Source organism: Desmodus rotundus, chromosome X, assembly GCF_022682495.2.
Source record: "Desmodus rotundus isolate HL8 chromosome X, HLdesRot8A.1, whole genome shotgun sequence".
Lineage (NCBI taxonomy): Eukaryota > Metazoa > Chordata > Mammalia > Chiroptera > Phyllostomidae > Desmodus > Desmodus rotundus.
In genome coordinates, this window is record NC_071400.1 from 67,686,355 (window position 1) to 67,707,573 (window position 21,219).

Here is a 21,219-nt window from a genome sequence, read left to right on the forward strand (position 1 = left end):
GGGAAGGGAGGTAGAAAGAGAGGGAAAGAAACATGGATGTGTAAGAGAAACATCAATTGGTTGCCTCTTGCACTCCCCCATCTGGGGACCTGGCTGGCAACCCAGGCATGTGCCCTGACCGGGAATCAAACCCACAACCTTGGTGTATTGGGACAATGCTCTAACCAGCAGAGGACCTGGCCAGGGCAACAGTCTTTCAATATTTTAAATATCTCTTCTTTGTGGAAAAGGGCTGTATATAATATACAAGTACTATTGACCTAGCATAAATGAATCAGGAGGCTTTTTCTAGGAATAAATGATAAAGATTTATTTGAGGGTTTTAGGATTTGCAAATCAAAACCACAACTAGGCAATACCCAAGAGTGTTCAAAAGAAGAAAGAAAAGCTAAGTGTTCTTATAGTAAAAAACACATTCTTGAGAAAAATGAATTCTTAGCCTCTGGATTGGTCTGAGATGGTAATCTCCCATATGTCTGGTGGTCTGGATAATGGATATAAGGTGGTCTGCACATGTGAACATTATTTCTCAAATTCTTCAGAGGGTTGTCTGTGTGATTTATGTATGTGTCCAAGCATTGGTGCACAGCCAAAAAGTTCAAAAGTTTAAGTCCTTAGGCTAAAGTAAAATAAAATATATTCCTCATGCATTATCCCATTTGGTTCAAATCAGTTTTGTCAGCTTGACTATATGGACTCCATTTTAAGTCAGCTTAGCTATACTGACTTCATTTTGTTTTCTTCACTCATTTCTCAGTACACTTTTAAAACTAATAAATAGCCTTCTGGTTTTAGCTCAGAGATATACACTGTAGAGCTCTTGTCCTTACAACAAGAAAAAAGCTGGACACATTGCAAATTAATAACTTTTCTTCAACCCAACAGAAAACTGAGATTAAGGGCAAATCGCTAACTCTGAATCAGGAGAGATACAGGTGCCACTGCAGGGAAAAAAAGACCTGACCATGTGCTTACCTGGAACAAACACTGCTGAATATCATATAAGCCAGTAAGATTAAACTAGAAATTTTTAAAGAATTGCTAAAGGTTGGGGACCAAGGATATAGGAGGTTCTCACCCTCTTGCAGATTTTTCCTTCAGGACCACACCAGGTGCTCACAGGGAAGATCAGGAAGAGTTCTAAGGAAGTTTCTACCATGTGCTGGCTGGGTTGTGTGAACAATAGCCACTCCCAAAAATCTTCCCAGAAATTTCTCCCCATCTCCCTAAGGAAGAAAAGTCTTAATCTTCAAGAAAAGGGATAACAAAAGCTGAGGGCACTGGTGAAAACCCATTGCAGCTGGGGAAGGGAAACAGGAAAACAAAGAAGCTCTACTTTCGGGGGAGGACATGAATACCTGCTGGGCCCAGAATTATGTTAGAGGAGAATCAGGAATGCTTATGAAGACCACAATCACAGGATGAAGGGTCACCGTGCCTACCTAATATTGGGTACTAATTGGAATACAAGAGAATGCCTCCATCTCCCACCTCCCCACTACCAAGCTAACATGCATCAAATAAAAATAGAAATAGAAATGATAAAATGAAATAATAAAAATGCTCAATAAAACCTAGAGAAAGTGTAAGAGGAAAAAAGAAACAACAAATGGAACAATTAAAGAACAGCTAACAAGAGTAGATTTTAATCCCACCACACCAGTTATCACTTTAAATGTGGAAATATGAATAGTCTAAAAGACAGAGATAGTTGTATTGGATAAAAAAAGAAGACACGACTGCATAATGTTAATGAGAAACCCACTTTAAATATAAAAACATACATATTGGGTTGGCCAAAAGTCCTTTTAGTGTTTTCTGTAAAATAAATTTTTCATTTTCACTAATAACTTTATTGATTCGGATATTTTGAGTATGTTGGCTATCTCCCACATGGTATAACATTGATTGTTTTCAATTAATGTCTCAATTTAATCACTAGTAACTTCGAGTTGTCTGCCCTACCATGGAGCATTGTCCAGCGAGAAATCTCCAGTACAAAACTTTGCAAAGCACTTTTGGCACATTAGATCAGTCACAGCACCTTCTCCATACAGTGCACAAATCTCTTTTTGTGCTTCAGTTGGTTTCTACCTTTCTTGAAATAATAAAGCATAATATGCCAAAAATATTGCATATTTTCTTCCATCTTCTATATTAAAATCGCTACACAAAAATTCACCAATTTGGTAAGTTTTTTATTTAAACATTTTAAATATTATTTTTATTTAATCTTTATTGTATTTTTTCCATTACCATTTCATTCCCTTACACACTCCTCCCCACAGCAATCACCACACTGTTGTCCATGTCCTTGAGTCCCCTTTCCTTTTTGCTTAATCCCACCATCCCTGAACCTCCCCCACCCCCAGCCATCATTCTGCTCTCCATCTATGAGTCTGTCCCCAGTTTCCTTGATAATTCAGTGTGTTCATTAGATTCCACATATGAGTGAAATCATATCATGTTTGTCTTTCTCTGACCCATTTCACTCAGCATAATGTTCTCAAGGTCCATACATACTGTCGCAAAGGGTAACATTTTCTTCTTTTTTATAGCTGAGTAGTATCCCATTGTGTAAATGTCGCATAGTTGTTTTATCCACTCATCTACTGATGGACACTTGGGCTTTTCCATATCTTGGTGATTGTAAATAATGTTGCAATGAACGTAGGGGTACTTATCTTCTTTCAAATTAGTGTTTGGGTTCCTTGTGATATATTCCTAGAGGTGGGATGGCTGGGTTGAAAGGCAGATCCATCTTTAATTTTTTGAGGTATCTCCATACTGCTTCCCACAGTGGCTGCACCAATCTGCATTCAGACCGACAGTGCGAAAGTGTTCCCCGTTCTCTACATTCTCACCAGCACTTGCTTTTGGTTGATTTATTGATGATACCATTCTGACTGGCGTGAGGTGATAGCTCATTGTGGTTTTAATTTGCATTTCTCTGATGATTAGTGACATTGAGCATCTTTTCACATCTCTATTGGCCATCTGTATGTCCTCGTTGGAGAACTGTCTGTTCAGGTCCTCTGCCCAGTTTTTAATTGGGTTGTTTGTTTTTTGGTGTCGAGTGTTGTAATTTCTTTATAAATTTTGGATATTAACCCCTTATCAGATCTATTGGACAATATATTCTTCCATTCGGTGAGTTGTCTTTTTATGTTTTCATGATTTCCTTTGCTATGCAAAAACATTTTAGTTTGATGAAGTCCCATTTGTTTCTTTTTTTCTTTTGTTTCCCTTGGTTGGAGAGTTATAGCTGATAAAATATTGCTATGAACAATGTCCGAGATTTTACTTTTTTATGATTTTTATGGTTTCAGGTTTAATGTTTAACATTTGATCCATTTTGAATTTATTCTTCTATGTGGTATAAGAAAGTGGTCTAGTTTCATTTTTCTGCATGTATCTTTCCACTTTTCCAACACCGTTTACTTAATGAAGTATCTTTAGCCCATTGCATGTGCTTGCTTCCTCTGTCGAATATTAATTGACTATAAAGGTGTGGGTTTATTTCTCGGCTGTCTATTCTGTTCCATTGACCTATGTGTCTGTTTTCATGCCAGTACCATGCTTTTTTTTTTTTTAATTACTATGGCCTTATTGTATAGTTTGATATTAGGTAGTGTGATTCCTCCAACTTTGTTCTTCTTTCTCAGGACTTCTGTTACTATGCAGGGCCTTTTGTGGTTCCATACCAATTTAAAAAAAAATTAAAAAGATTTTATTTATTTATTTTGGAGAGGGGAAGGGAGGGAAAGTGAGGGAGAGAAACATCAGTATGTGGTTGCCTCTTGTGTGCCCCCTACTGAGGACCTGGCCTGCAACCCAGGCATGTGCCTTAGCCTGGGGATCAAATAGGTGACTGGTTCTCAGGCCAGCACTCAATCCACTGAGCCACACCAGCCAAGGCTGGTTCCATACCAATTTTTACAATATTTTTTCTAGTTATGTGAAATACATCTTTGGGATCTTAATAGGAATTGCAATGAATCTGTAGATTGCTTTGTGTAGTATGGACATTTTAATGATGTTAATTTTTCCTATCCATGAACATGGTATGTGCTTCTGCTTATTTGTATCTTCCTCAATTTCTTTCTTCAGTGTCTTATTTTATGCGTATAGGTCTTTTACATCCTTGGTTAGGTTTATTCTTAGGTGTTCTTTTTGTAGCAATTGTGAATTGGGTTGTTTTCTTAATTTCCCCTTCTGTTAGTTCATTGTAAAATTCAATGTAAAAATTCAACTGACTTCTGGATATTAATTTTGTATCCTGCTACTTGGCTGAATTCATTTGTCAGTTCTAGTAGTTTCTTGGTGAAATCTTTGGTGTTCTTGATGTAGTATATCATGTTTCTGCAAATAATGACAGTTTTACTTCTTCCTTTCCAATATGGATGCCTTTTATTTCTTCTTGTCTGATTGCTGTGGTTGGGACTTCTAGTACTATGTTGAATAAGAGAGGTGAAAGCGGACATCCCTTTCTTGTTCCTGATCTTAAGGGGAATGCTTGTAGTTTTTGCCCGTTGAGTATGATGCTGGCAGTGGGTTTGTCATATATGACCTTTATTATGTTTAGGTGTGTTTCTCTAATCCCATGTCGCTGAGAGTTTTTATCATAAATGGGTGCTGGATTTTATCAAATGCTTTTTCAGCATCTACTAATATCATCATGTAGTTTTTATCCTTCATTTTGTTTATGTGGTATATTACATTTATTGATTTGTGAATGTTGTACCAACCTTGCATTCTTGGAATAAATCCCACTTGATCATGGTGTATGATGTTTTGATGCATTGTTGTATTCAATTTGCTAATATTTTGTTGAGGATTTTAGCATCTATATTCATCTGGTGTGTTGGCCTATACTTTTCTTTGCAGTGTCTTTATCTGGTTTTGGAATTAGGATAATGCTGACCTTGTAAAATGAGTTTGGGAGCCTTTGCTCCTCTTGAGTTTTTTGAAATAGTTTGAGAAGAAGAGGTGTTAGTTCTTCTCAGAAAGTTTGGTAAAATTTACCTGTGAAGCCATCTGGTGCTGGGCTTTTGTTTTGGGGGGAGATTTTTTTGATTTCTGCTTAAATTTCACTAAGTGTAATCTGTCTATTCAGATTCTCTGATTCTTCTTGATTTAGTTTTGGAAAGTTGTATGTTGTAGTAATTCATCCATTTCGTTGAGGTTGTCCAGTTTTTTGGCATATAGTTGGTCATAAGATTTTCTTACAATCCTTTGTACTTCATTGATGTCAGTTGTTATTTCTCCTCTTTCATTTCTGATTTTATTTATTTGGGTCATCTCTCTTTTTTTCTTGATGAGTCTGGTTAATGATTTGTCAATCTTGTTTATGTTTTTCCTAGAACCAGCTCTTGGATCATTGATATTTTATATCTTTTTTAGACTCTATTTCATTTATTTCTGCTCTGATCTTTATTATTTCCTTCCTCTTACTCCCTTTGGGCTTTATTTGTTCTTTCTCAAGTTCCTTTAAGAGTTAAGTGAGATTTTTTATTTGAGATTTTTGTTGTTTCTTGAGATAGGCCTGTAATGCTATGAATTTCCCTTTTAGGATTGCTTTCACACTGTCCCACAGATTTGGATTGTTGTATCCTCATTTTCATTTGTTTCAAAGTATCTTTTGATTTCCTCCTTGATCTCATTGTTGTCACATTCATTGTGTAATAAAATGTTATTTAGCTTTCATTCTCTGCATGGTTTTCAGTGTTCTTGTGATTGATTTCTAGTTTCATAGCATTGTGGTCAGAGAAGATGCTTGATATAATTTCAATCTTCTTAAAATTATTGAGACTTGTTCTGTGTCCTAGCATGTGGTGTATCCTAGAAAACATTCCATGTGCACTTGAAAAGTATGTATATTCTCTCACTTTGGGGTGAAATTCTCTGAAAATATCAATTAAATACATTTGATCTGGTGTGTCATTTAAGGCTGCTGTCTTCTTATTGATTTTCTGTCTGGAAGATCTATCCATTGAAGTCAGTGGGGTGTTAACATTCCTAACTATGACTGTATTTCTGTTGATCTCTCCCTTTATGTGCATCAAGATTTGCTTTAGATAATTAGGTGCTCCTAAGTTGTGTGTGTAAATGTTGTATGGTTCCATTTATCATTAGATAGTGTCCTTCTTTGTGTCTTACTATAGGCTTTGTTATTTTTTAATTATATTTTAAGCCTATGTTTTAAATAATTTTGTCAGATATAAGTACTGATACCCCAGCTTTCTTTCACTTTCCATTTGCATGAGTTACCTTTCTTCATCTCTTTACTTTTAGTGTATGCATCTTTCAATCTGAGATGGGTCTCTTGGAGGCAGCATATATACAGGTCTTGTTTTCTTATCCATTCATCTACCCAGTGTCTTTTGGTTGCAGCATTTAAGCCATTTACATTTAAGGTGATTATTGATTGATATGTATTTAGTGCCATTTTATTGTTCGATTATTTTCCTCTGTTTTTTCCCTCTTTTTCTTCTTCTTAAAGCAAGCCCTTTAACATTTGTCACAGTACTGGTTTGGTGTTAACAAACTCCTTTAGCTTTTTCTTTTATGGGAAGCTCTTTACTTCCCTTGGATTTTATTTTTTTGACATTCATATTAATTTACTGGCTAAACATCAGACTCAGAATTTATGATATGGATACTAATTTCATACATTTGTTGGCATTGTCAAAAATATTGTTTTATTCTTTAATGGAAAAAGCCTTTAAGTCCCTTGGATTTTAAATGATAGCCTTTCTGGGTAAATTAGCCTGGGTAGTAGGTTCTTGGTTTTCATCACCTTGAATATTTCATGCTACTCTCTTCTGCCTGAAATGTTTCTGTTGAGAAATCAGATAATAGTCTAATTGGAGCTCCACTTTTCATAACTACCTGCTTTTCTCGTGCAGCTTTTAGGATTCTCTCCTTGTCTTTGACCCTTGTCATTTTAATTATGATGTGTTTCGGTGTGGGCCTCTTTGGATCCTACTTGTTTGGCACTCTCTGAGCTTCCTGGACTTGTGTGTCTTTTTCCTTCACCAGATAAGGGAAATTTTTGGTCATTTTTTCTTCAAATAGGTTCTCAATCCCTTGCTCACTCTCTTCTCCTCTGTTATTCCCATGATGTGGATGTTGTTATGCCTCATGTTGTCCAAAATGTTTCTTAAGCTCTCCTCATTTTTAAAATCCTTTTTTCTTTTTTTGCTGTCCTGCTTGGGTATTTTTTCTACCTTGTCTGTATTCCTCCCGGTGTATTATTTATTTCAGATATTGCATTCTTTATTTCTGATTGGTCCTTTTTTATGTTTCTATGTCTTTTTTCATGCTGTTGAGTATCCTTATAGTCATTATTCTAAACTCTGTACCTGATAAATTGCTTGTCTCCATTTTATCTAGCTCTTTTTCTGGAGAATTCTCCTGTACTTTCATATGCGGTCTGTTTCTTTGTCTTCACATTTTGGCTGCTTCTTTGTATTTGTTTCTATGTATTAAGTAGATCTGCAAAGATTCTGTTGTGTGCCTTTGTCAGACGCTTCTTGTGACTGGCACTGGTCTACCTATTTGAAGCTGTAAGCGATCTATAGCATTAGCTCCCTTTGCTGGTACTGTTTGTGTGCAAAAGAAGAAGGCTGTGCCCAAAGGCTGTCTTTTATCAGCACCAGCATGGGGAGCTGGTCAGCTAAAATCTTGTAGAGCTCCTAGAGATCTGCCTTAGTTGTTAAACTAATCAGTGATATAGACTCAAAGTGTAATCAGTAGCTCATCTTAAGCTCCATGGGTGGAAGCAGAGTAATTCCTGGGGGTGGGAGTATTGCTTCCTCTCAGACTGATGCCACTTGGAGAGGTTTGCTCTGCCTGAGAAAGATGGCTTCTCTAGTATGGGGAACGGCTCAGCACAGGGATCCTGTAGACTCTTCCTTCATGTCTCTCCCCAGAGTTACCAGACCCAGACTCTCCTCAAGTGTCTCTAGTCCACTCTGCCCCCGGTCTGCTGGCACTGAGGGTAAGTGGCTGCAAACAAAATTTTGTGCATTGGCCCTTTAAGAGGCTCTCTGTGTCCACCTGTCTTTCCCTGGCAGACAGAAACCCTGCTGCTTTTCACAACTGGATGTTATGTGGGTTCCTTTCCCCATCTGTTGCTGCAGGATGGGAAGCCCAGCTTTGGTTTTAGACCCCACACTTCTTATTTGGAACCCCTAGCCACTGAAATATCCCTCTTAAACTTCAGCTGCCATCCGCAGGAGCCCAGCCAGCCCTCCTGAGTCTCCTCCATACTCCCTACCAGTGTCGTTGTGGTGAAGTGGTTTCTATTGTCTGTTCTTGGTTATAAGGCTTCTCTCTGGCTATTGTTCAGTTGGTTATTCAGGATGATTTCTCTACAATTTAGTTTTAATTCCCAGTTGGTCCTGGGAGGATGTTAGTGTAACTTCCACTTACTCCTCTGCCATTTTGGATCTGATAAGTGTTTTTTTATTTTTTAAAATTTTTATTCAGTTACAATTGTCTGCATTTTCTCCCCATCCCTCTACCCCACCCCAGCCAGTCCCACCTCCCTCCCCCACCTCTACCCTCCCCCTTGATTTTGTCCTTGTGTCCTTTATAGTAGCTCCTATAGACCCCTCTCCCCAGTATCCCATCCCCACTCCCCTCTGGTTATTGTTACATTGTTTTTAATTTCAATGTCTCTGGTTATATTTTGTTTGCTTTTTTCTTTTGTTGATTATGTTCCAGTTAAAGGTGAGATCATATGGTATTTGTCCCTCACCACCTGGCTTATTTCACTTAGCATAATGCTCTCCAGTTCCATCCATGTTGTTGTAAAGGGTACAAGCTCCTTCTTTCTCTCTGCTGCGTAGAATTCCATTGTGTAAATGTACCATAGTTTTTGGATCCACTCATTTGCTGATGTGCACTTAGGTTGCTTCCTGATAAGTGTTTTTAAATGCACACTGATATGACAGCTGTCACAATACAATCTAACAAAATTGTTTCGAATGAAAGGCAACCAAGCTCTACTAGAGCCATCTTATGGAAAAAAACCAAATAATTATTTTGGCCAACCCAACATAATTAAAAGTAAAGGGTCAAGGTACACTATGCAAACACTAAGCAAAGGACAGCTTTATAGTCATATTAACTTAAAATGAGGTAGACTTCATAATAAGAGAGATTAGAGAGGACTTTAATTATATCTGCAAAATCATTTATGCTTTGCCATATAATGTAACATAATTACAGAAGCGATATCCCATCACCTTTGCTATATTTTGGTTAGAAAGAAGTTATAAGTCCCATGCACTTAAAATATGGATAGTCCTCACATTGCATTAGTCTGATATGTACAGATTTCTGTTACCATGGTTAGGTTAAATAACACCAGGCTCCTGACAATATGGTTCAAATTTCTGGTACCATTATATATTTTAACTGAGTGATTGCACAAAGTACGAACTTTACTACTAGCTCTTTGTTCCAGAAATTACTACATAATTAACAAATGCATATCAAGATCAGAGACCAATCATGTTATTTCCTTCTAAGTCTGTTTGTGATTGGTCACCATTCATCTTTTATTTAGTTCATGCACAGACAGCAAGCATGTAGTTGTGTTGTCTCCTTGTATCTCAGTGATAAACCCATGTGGCATTTTACAAAAATGAATAACCGAAAGAGGGAATGGGCCAACAAAGATGAAAATGCAGCAAAGAAATGAAAAGTGGCAACACTGGAAGAGAAATTTTTATCAAACTTAAATAGAATTATTTAAGAAATAGCTAGAGCAGGAATGTTGACTCTGTCACCATTTGAGAAACTCTACATATACAGCCAGAAGAACTTAGTGAAAGGGAACTTATTGTCATACATGAGCAAAGTGATGTAAATTAAAGCAATGAGATATCCCAGAGGAAATTATGCCAGCAAACACACACACACACACACACACACACAACCTGAGGTTGAAGGAACTCTTTGAGATATTTCAAGAGATTGAAAGTGCTAAGGATATAATGTGGAAGGTAATCCTAAACTTAGAAAGGAGTGTGAAAATTTACCAAGGCATAGAAAATATACTTGCTCTGTACTATAACATGCACAATGAGTAAAAGAAAGCTAGTGCTGTTCAACTGCTCTTAATGAACTTCTTAAAACATAATAAAATACTTTAATTCTCAATATTTGTGATATTTTAAATTACAGTATACTAAATAAATATTAGTTTTACTATCTTTTCATTTCCTTTTACATTTATCACCAAGAGTATGAGTCTTTAGTGTTTTTGACAAAATTTTTAAAGATCATGAAACCATTATATTTTTCCATTCATCATTAGGATTGCTTTTCATGCTTCCAGCTTGCACAATCATTTCTGTGGTTTCCACTACCTTGCAGGATTATCTATACTATTCAGTGATTAAAAAGAATGAAATACTGATTCATGCTGAAACATGGACAAACCTCAAAAACACCATGATAAATGAAAAAAGCCATGCACAAAAGACCATTTATAAGAAATGTTTAGAAAAGGCAAACATAAGAAAAAAGTATGTTAGTGGTTGCCTGGAGCTGGGGGTGGAAACGGGCATTAATGTAAGCAGGTACCAGGGATCTTATTAAGGGGATGGTAGTGATGGTTGCATAACTTGATAAATTTACTAAAAACTATTTAATTATACAATTAAATTAGGTGGATTTTATGGAATGTATATTATATCTCAATGAAGTTGTTTTTTTCTTAAAAATGAAGGTGAGCCCTTGGCTGGTGTGGATCAGTGGATTGACTGCCAGCCTGTGAACCAAAGGGTCGCATGTTCAATTCCAAGTCAGGGCACATGCCTAGGTTGCAAACCAGGTCCCCAGTGGGGAGCATGCAAGAGGAAACCACACAATGATGTTTTTCTCCCTTTCTTTCTCCCTCCCTTCCCCTCTCTAAAATAAATAAATAAATAAAATCTTTAAAAAATGAAGATTAAATAATGATATTCTCAGATAAATAAAGACTGAATTTGTTTCTATCAGATGAGTCTTACAAAAAATACTAAAGGAAGTGTTTTAGGCTAAAAGGAAATGACATTGGACAATAACACAAATCCACACAAGGAAATAAAGACTAATGAAAGTGTAAATATAAGCAGCTATGAAAAAATCATTTAAATATATACATCTAACTCTTTTGCTTGCTAAACTTTTAAAAACAAAAAATTCAGTTAAATAATAATGCTGGCCACTCTGACCGGTGTGAGATGGTACCTCATTGTGGTTTTAATTTGCATCTCTCTGATGGCTAGTGATGCTGAGGATGTTTTCATATAGCCTTTGCAACAGCATGGATGGAACTGGAGAGCATTATGCTAAGTGAAATAAGCCAGGCAGTGAGGGACAAATACCATATGATCTCACCTTTAACTGGAACATAATCAACAAAAGAAAAAAGCAAACAAAATATAACCAGAGACATTGAAATTAAGAACAATGTAACAATAGCCAAAGGGGATAGTGGGGAGAGGGGTCTATAGGAAGTACTATAAAGGACACAAGGACAAAATCAAGGGGGAGGATAGTGGTGGGGGAGGGAGGTGGGATTGGCTGGGGTGGGGTAGAGGGATGGGGAGAAAATGCAGACAATTGTAACTGAATAACAATTAAAAAATTAAAAAAAGAAAAAAGAAAATGAATCACACACACACACAAATAATAACAATGCTGTATCGTTGGGTTTGTACCATATAAAGATGACATATATTTTAAGGTACTAGCATGAAGGAGATATGAGGAAATGGAACTAGAATCAAAGAAAGTTTCGATATTTTACTGGAATTAAATTAGCATCACACTGAAGTAGATTGTGATGAAGATGACTAATGACTATAGTAACCACTATGAAAATTAAAAAAAAAAAAACCTAAAAAATATAGTGAGAAAAATGAAATAATTAAAATTACATACACATACATAGAAAGTGTGTGAGCTCATAGGTATGCATGCACACACAAAGAAACAGTGAAAAAGTAACAAACAGCCAAAATGACATGAAACATAGTAAATAAATAGCAAATATGGCAATCATAAATATAGGGAGCTGGTCTGCATGGCAGTGGTGAATGTAGCTCAGCCTGGTTCAGAAAACCGACAGGTGCAAGGCGACACATAGGAGCCAGGTTCACAAACGTGAGTGGACTAAACACTGCAACCAAAAGGCAGAAATTATCACACTAAGAAGAAAATCGTGAGATTCAACTGTATGCTAAGAAGAGGGTATGGAGGGGATAAATGGTGATGGGAAAAAACTAAACTAAACTAAACTGAACAAACAAAGAAGAGACATGTTTATTTATTTATTTATTTAGACATATTTAATTTTTCAAGTGCAGTTGACATTCAATATTGTTTTATATTAGTTTCAGGAGTAAAACATAGTGGTTAGACATTTATGTAATTTATGAAGTGGTCCCACCAATCCAAAAATATATATGGGGAAAGGAAAATGAAGTTCTGGTCAGGATGACAGCATAGGTAAACACTGCTTGCCTCCTTTCACAACCACATCAAAATTCCAACTAAAGTGTAGAACAACTATCACTCAGACCATCAGAAATCGAGTTGAATGGAAGTCTGAGAACTATGGAATTAAAGAAACCACATACATCCAGAGTGGTAGGAGGGATAAAGACGCAGAATGGGCTGGTCCCACATCCATGTGTGTTGGATAAGAATTCAGGAGGGATATCTTGGGAAAGAGGAGTCCCAGTCCTATACCAGGTTCCCAGCCCAGGGTTCCAGTGCCAGGAAGATAAGTCCCCATAACTTCTAGCTGCAAAACCCAGTGGGGATTGATGTGGTGGGAAGAAACTTCTGGAGTCCCAAGCAGTTCCCCTTAAAGAACACATACACAGACTTACGCAGATTCACTCTCTCTGAGCTCCAGCACTGTGGTAGCAGCTTGAAAGGCACCAGTGGCATAAAGGGAGGAACTGAGGTACATAGCATCAAGGCAAGAGCTGGAGGACAGTTTTCACTCAGAAGGATGGACAGAGGCCATTGACCCTTTCTGAGCCTGCCCCCTACAGAACCACAGAGCCAGCAGGCCGGTGCCATGTCTGAGACTTCATCAACCTGGCTAACACTGTTTGCCCCACCTTGGAGATCCCCTGAGACTCTGACCCACCCAACTTACAGGCTCACCCAAACTGTTAACTGTGATTTTTTCCACATGAATGGCTGGTCTTGGCTCATGCTTCATAGTTACCTAAATCCTATTAAACAAGCAACAACCTGTCTCAGTGATTCCCTGGCCACCATACCTCATGCTAAGTGGCTCCAAGCATAGCACTAACAGCAGCCAGCCTAGATTCACAGTTTGGCTTCTCCTGGGAATCTCTAAGCCCAACACAAGTAGCATATTTCTCAGACTGCTTTATAGCTCATGCAGGGTGGCCAGAGCAGAAGACAGGTAGGGGCTGACCTTCACCTGCACCACCTGGGAAATCCCAGAGCCTGCACACCCAGTACAACTACAGACCATGTTGAAGTACTACCACCCAGCCCCCGAACAGCTGATCCTCCATGGAAGGTGGAGGGTGGTGGTCAGTGGGCATAGCCAGATTTTGCAGCTGACTGGTCTGGGTAAATCCCTCCCATTGATCTACCAACAGCAATCAAGGTACAACTACAAGAGGATGATGTATTCGGGCCACACAAAGGGTGCACCTTGAGTACCCAGCTTGGGTGATAGGGGAGGCTGTGCCATTGGACCCTACAGGACATCAACTACAATAGGCCACACCAGCAAAACGGAGTCATAGCAGCTCTACCTAATACATAGAAACACATCAGGGAGGCTGCCAAAATGAGGAGACAAAGAAACATGGCCCAAATGAAAGAACAGATCAAAACTCCAGAAAGAGAACTAAACAACATGGAGATAAGAAATCTATCAGATACAGAGTTCAAAACACAGGTTATAAGGGTCCTCAAGAAACTAATGAGGACTTCAACAGCATAAAAAAGATTCAGTCAGAAATGAAGAATACACTAATTAAAATAAGAAACAACTTACAGTGAAACAACAGTAGACTGGAGCTGAGAATCAAATCAATAGTTGGGAACATAAGGAATCAAAAACAACCCATCAGGACAACAAGAAGAAAAAAGAATCCCCCCCCCCAACAAAAAGAGAGAGAGAGAGATGAGGATACTGTAAGCAGCCTGTAGGACAACTTCAAGCATGCCAACATTCACATCAAAGGGGTGCCAGAAGGGGAAGAGAAAGAGCAAGAAATTGGAAATGTATTTGAAGAAATAATGAAAGAAAACTTCCCTAATTTGGTGAAAGAAATAGACATGCAAGTGCAAGCAGCACAGAGAGCCCCAAACAAGATGGATGCAAATAAACCCACTCTAAGACACATCATAATTAAAATGCCAGTGGTTACAGATAAAGAGAAAATCTTAAATGCAGCAAGAGAAAAGCAGTTAGGTACCTACAGGGGCATCACCATCAGACTGTCAGCTGATTTCTCAAAAGAAACTCTGCAAGCTAGAAGTGATTGGAAAGACCACCAACTTACACCATATGCAAAAATAAACTCAAGATGGATAAAAGACTTAAATATAAGTTATGACACCATAAAAGACCTAGAGGAAAACAGAGGCAGGAGAATATCAGATGTCCCACATAGCAATATTTTCACTGATACATCCCCTAGGACAAGGGATATAAAGGAAAGAGTAAACAAATGGGACTACATCAAACTAAAAATCTTCTGCATGGCTAAAAAAATCAACAAAGTAGAAAGGCAACCAACTGTATGGGAAAATGTATTTGCCAATGATACTTTGGACAAGAGTTTCATCTCCAAAATTTATAAAGAACTCACATGACTCTACACCAGGAAAACAAACAATCCAATTAAAGAATGGGCAGAGTATCTGAACAGACACTTCTCCAAGGAGGCCATACAGAAGGCCCAGGGGCATATGAAAGGATGCTCAGCATCACTAACCATCAGAGAGATGCAAATTAAAACCACAATGAGATACCACTTCACACTGGTCAGAATGGCCATCAAAAACAAATCAACAAACAACAAGTGCTGGTGAGGTTGTGGAGAAAAGGGAACCCTAGTGCACTGTTAGTGGGAATGCAGACTGGTGCAGCCACTGTGGAAAACTATGGAATTTCCTCAAAAAACCAAAAATGGAACTGCCTTTTGATTCCACTGCTAGTATTATACCCTAAGAATCCTGAATTAGCAATTCAAAAGAACCTAGGTATCCCAATGTTCATAGCAGCATTATTTACAATAGCCAAGTGTTGGAAACAGCCAAAGTGCCCATCAGTAAGTGAGTGGATCAAAAACTATGGTACATTTACACAGTGGAATACTATGCAGTGGAAAGAAAGAAGGAACTCCTACCCTTCACAACAGCATGGATGGAACTGGAGAGCATTATGCTAAGTGAAATAAGCCAGGCAGTGAAAGGCAACTATCTTATGATCTCACCTACAAGTGGAATCTAAGCAACAAAACAAACAAATGAGCAAAATAGAACCAGAGACTTGGAAACAAAGAACAGACTGAAGAGACCAGAGTGGGGTTGGAAGGGGCAGAATGGGGGAAAGAAGGGGAAGGGGCAAGCAAAGGAACATGAATAGAGGACTCATGGACACTGACAATGGGGGCAACTGACAGTGGGAGTGGGGAGAGGTGGGGTAGGGGTGGGCAATGGGGAAAAAAGTGGGACAATTGTAACTGAACAACAATAAATTAAAAAAAATATTCAAAGTCATGAAATGCAGGGACCCACAGCCAAGATTGCTCTACCCAACAAAGCTATCATTTAAAATCAAAGGGCAGACAAAGAGCTTCCCATATAAGGTCAAGTTAAAGGAGTTCATCATCACCAAGCCCTTATTATATGAAATGTTAAAGGGACTTACCTAAGAAATAGAAGATCAAAAACTATGAACAGTAAAATGACAACAAACTCACAACCATCAACAACTGAACCTAAAAAACAAAAACAAAAACTAAGCAAACAATGAGAACTGGAACAGTATCAGAGAAATGGAGATCCCATGGAAGGTTATCAATGGGGAGGGGGAAGGGGAAGGGGAAGATGGGGGAAAAGGTACAGGGAATAAGTAACATAATTGATAGGCACAAAGTAGATAGGGGGAGGTTAAGAATAGTATAGGAAATGGAGAAGCCAAAGAACTTATATGTGCAACTCATGGATATATAATAAGGTGAGGGGAATGCTGGAGGATGGGGGCGGGGGATGCAGCAAGGAGGGGCTATACAACTGTAATAGCATAATCAATAAAATATACTTCTAAAAGGAACTTATTTTACTCAATACCAAGAAGATAAGCCAATTAAAATTGAGCAAGGACATGAATAAACAACTTCTCCAAAGAGGACATACAGATGGCCAATAGATAAATGAAAATATGCTCAATGTCGCTAATCATCAGAAAAATGCAAATTAAAACTACAACGAGATATCTCACACCTGTCAGAATGTGTATCATCAGTAAACCAACAAACAAGTGCTGGTGAGGATGTGGAGAAGAATCCTTTTGCACTGTTGGTGGGAATAAAGATTGGTGCAGCCCCTGTGGAAAACAATATGGAGTTTCCTGAAAGAATTAAAAATTGAACTGCCTTTTGACCTAGCAATCCTACTTCTAGGAATATATCTGAAGAAAACTGAAACAGTAATTTGAAAGTATATATACACCCCTATGTTCGTTATTTACAACAGTCAAGATCTGGAAACAGCCCAACTGCTCATCAGTAGATGAGTTGATTAAAAAACTGTGGTACATTTACACAAGTGGAATGCTACTTGGCCATAAGAAAGGAAACCTTACCTTTTGCAATAGCATGGATGGACCTGGAGATTACTATGCTAAGTGAAATAAGACAGAGAAAGACAAATACCATAGGATATCACTTATATGTGGAATCTAATGAACAAAATAAAATGACATACAGAATAGAAACAGAGGCATGGATACATATGACAGACTGACAGCTGTCAGAGGGGAGGGGATGTGAGAGACTGGATGAAAACAGGTAAAGGGATTAAATGTATATTTATATATATTATATATTATATTATGTATATATAAATATATATATAAAAACATATAGACACAGACAACAGTGTGGTAAAAGCCAGATGGAAATTGAGTGGGTGGTAGGTGGAGGTGAGCAAAGTAGAGGAGGAATGGGACAAAAAGAGACTTTGCTTGGGGTCAATGCAGTGTGCATTTGATGTTTTGAATTATACAGTTGCAACCTGTTTGATTTTATGAACCAGTGTCAGCCCCAAAATTAATTAAAGAAAAGATAAATACATTTGCAGTTTTGGATGATATTGCCAGATTCTTCTTGTTAGAAATTTTCACTCTTACCAGCAATGTATAAAAATGCCTGTTTTCCTTTATCTTACCAACCAACTTGGATTTTCATTAACGTGAGAGATAAGAGTGGTGTCTCAGTGTCATTTAAATTTATATGTCTTTCATAAATAATGATGAATATCTTTTTAAAAGCTTCAGAGCCACCCTTTCTGGGAGCTCAGTTGGTTAGAGCATCTTCCCAATGCACCAAGATTGCAGGTTCGATCCTTAGTAAGGGCACATACAAGAAGCAATCAATGAATGCATAAAAAAGTGGAACATCAAATTGATGTCTCTTTCTCTTCCTCCCTTCCTTCCTCCCTCTCTGTCTCCCTGTCCCTCCCTGTCCCTCTCCTCCCCTCTCTAAAATCATTAAAAAATATTTAAAAGCTTCAGAACCATTTGTATCTTTTCTGCGAATTGTTTATTTATATTCTTTGCCTGTTTTTCTATAGACTTGTCTTGATCTTAATTCTAGGAGCTTTTTATACATTAGGGAGATTAGTCCTTTATCTGTGGTAAGTTGCAAGTTAATTTTGTTTGTCTTTTATTAACTTTGATTATGTGTTTCCCCTCTTAGAATTTTGTTATTGTTTCTATCAAGTAGTTGAAGTTTTTACTTTTTAAAAGATGTATGGATTTCATCATTAGAATGGTGTTCCCTAAATGTTTACCCAGTTGTCCCAACACCAATTATAATACAGTCCATGTTGGCCCTCCTGATTTTTTGATGCCAATTCTCTCACATACTGAATACCTGTGTGTATTTCTGAACTTTCTCTTGTACATTGGTATGTCTCTATTCATAAATTCATGCCACCAATGTTAATATTGTACCAGTATTAGTACCAATGCTTGAGGCCCTTAGAGTATTTTAAAATCTGGTAGAGCTACTGCCCCTCATTGGCCTATTTTTCCCCTGAGTTTTCATGGTTCTTCTTATTTGTTTAGTTTTGCATATGACTCTAGAATCAGCTTGTCTAGTTCCTGTCCAAATGCCTATTAGTATTGTTATTTGGATAGCATCAAATGTATGAATCCTTGTGGGAAGAATAATTTTTACTATGTGATTCTTCCTATACAATGACCTTGTCATTTGAAGACTTTTGTGTTTAGCATGTTTCTTCTTAACCTTATTCCTACATAGTTTATATTTTTGGTCCCATTATATATGGCATCTTTTTGTACATTAGATCTTTAAACCGTATTGTTGTTCTGGATTTCTTCTATTTTAAATTGGCTTAGCCACATTATTTTTCATTTTTTATTCTCATTTTAATAGCTGAAGATAGTTCCTGGAAATTGTCAAATGCTTTTTACTATATTTTTGTCTTGTAATGAAGTATTTGAAAATTAATGTAAAAAATCAAAGTACTGACAATGGATTAGAGTTTCTAGTGTAAATGTTGGTAATGCTGGATTTATCATAAATGTTTGAAGGCAGAGAAGGCTGAACCCAAAGGATATTGGTTTAGTGGAGGCTGGCTCATTGTGAACCACAACTTGAAATCCTGAAAGTTAACAGATTGGTCACATGTATTAGGGATACACTGAATAACTATTTTGGCTGACTGTTGAACGGCAAATGTTAAAAATCAATGTTTGGTGAAGACTAAACCACAATATCACTAACTTAGAATGAACCTCTGAGTTAAAGAAATCTGAATTTTTATCCAGGAATAGAAAATTATTGCAATTTAAAAAAATGTTAGAAGTCATATTTTTCAAAGTTTGACATTGCAAAGTGTAATTTCTCAGCATTGACAGCTGTTAGGTTGGGAATTCATTACATTGTATGTGTGTGATACCAAAGAGATAATTAGAAATTAAATGCAACTTTAAAAGATTGTTTTGTAATGCTATGAATTATTTTATATCAAACAAGTCTATAAAGATTAGAATCATGTTATAATTTAATATCTATTATTCTCTTGTATTGTTACCTAAAATTTTAGTTATTTGTTGACTTAACCAGATATATTTTTTTTTCTTAAGTTAGTGATAGTAGTCTTCATTCACTAATTCAATCAATAAATATTCACTGTTTACCTTTTTATTTCTTAATATATTTCTTTTTAAGATACAGGTTTATTGAGGTATAATTTACAGATAATAAAATTCATTTCTTTTAAGTATACAGTTCACTGAGTTCTGACATGCATACACTTGTGTGACTACCACCAAAATCAAGATATAGAACATTTCTGGTCCCCCCACCCCCTCCCCACAAAGTCCTCATGCACCTTTGCAGATCATCTCCTCATCCTACCTGGCAACTACTGATCAGTTTTCTGTCCCTACACATTTGCCTTTTCTAGAACTTCATGTGAATTAAATCATATATTAAGTATCCTTTGGTGTGTAGTTTCTCTCACTTAGTATATTACTTTTGCAATTCATCCATGTTGTGTGTATCAATAGTTTGTTCCTTTTTACTGCTGAGTAGTAAGTAGTCCATTGTATGACTGTATCACAGTTTACTTACACATTCACCATTCTTGAACATTTTGGTTGTTTTCAGTTTTGGGGTATTATAAATAAAGCTGCTGTGAATATTCGCCTACATGTCTTTGTGTGGGCATGTGTTTTCATTTCTGTTGGATAAATACCAAGAGTGAGCTTTCTGAGTTGTGTGGTAAGTGTATTTTAACTTTATGAAAACCTGGCAACATTTTTCAAAAGGACTCAACAGTTGTATTCTCAGTAGCAGTGTGTGAGATTTCCAGTTGTTTCACATCTTTATCAACTTTTGTTATTTAAGAATTTTAAATTTTATACAGTCTAGTGTGAAGTAGCATCTTTTAAGATTTTATTTATTTATTTTTAGAGAGAGGGGAGGGAGGGAGAAAGAGAGGGAGAGAAATAGCAATATGTAGTTGCCTCCCACATACCCCCTACTTGGGACCTGGCCTGCAACCCAGGCACATGCCCTAACTGGGAATCCAAAAAGTGACCCTTTGGTTCGCAGGCTGGTACTCAATCCACTGAACCACACCAGCCAGGGCACATCTTGTTTTAATTTACATTTTCCTAATGACTAATGATGTAGAGCGTCTTTTCTTATGCCACCTGTATATCTTCTTTGGCACTGTTCATATTTTTGGCCTATTTTAATCTTTTTTTGTGTTCTTGAGTTGTATTATAAATATTTTCTGAGTATAAATCCTTTATCAGATAAGTAGTTTGAAATATTTTCTCCCTGTCTGTGGCTTGTCTTTTCATTTCCTTAATGGTGTCTTTTGAAGGGTAGGACTTTTAGATGTTGATAAAGTCCAATTTATCAGTTTTTTCCTTCATGGTTTGCACTTTTTGTTTCCATCTTAATACATTCTTAGTAAGTTAACTATTTTGTATATAAACTTAACAGCTATTACAATCATTAGTCAGCAATTTACTCTTAAAATAATAAAGGTGAATATATGGCTCAACAGACTAATTTCTACATATAAAACACATAAGGCTATCGGCATTTCAAGTTACAAATAGACTTAATAACAAATACAAATGGCATGCTTTGTTTATGTTACTCATTTTGTTATGCTGGTCACGTGATAACAAGCTATGCCATCATATGGTTATCGCTCACAAACAGTTAAGGAATACCAAAAATGACACTGCGTGAGACATTCAGTTACTTTTGAAGACTGAATCTGATTTTTCCTAAGTCAAACGTCAGGACATTCCTAATTTATATAGGTTGGTTGCTTGTATTTATTTTGGCATTGTCTATTAATTACAGATTTCAATCTTTCTATAAAGAGAACCTAGTAAGTCCAATCACGATTTTCACAAAGTAAAGTCATGTGTTGAAT

At 37.0% G+C, this 21,219-nt stretch overlaps 1 protein-coding gene across 1 annotated transcript in view; it reads left to right on the forward strand.

The window, feature by feature from the left end:
• The window catches only part of SLC9A7 (solute carrier family 9 member A7), a 171,683-nt gene that overhangs the window by 15,470 nt on the left and 134,994 nt on the right, over window positions 1–21,219 (forward strand). The gene's annotated exons all lie outside the window — the stretch shown is intronic.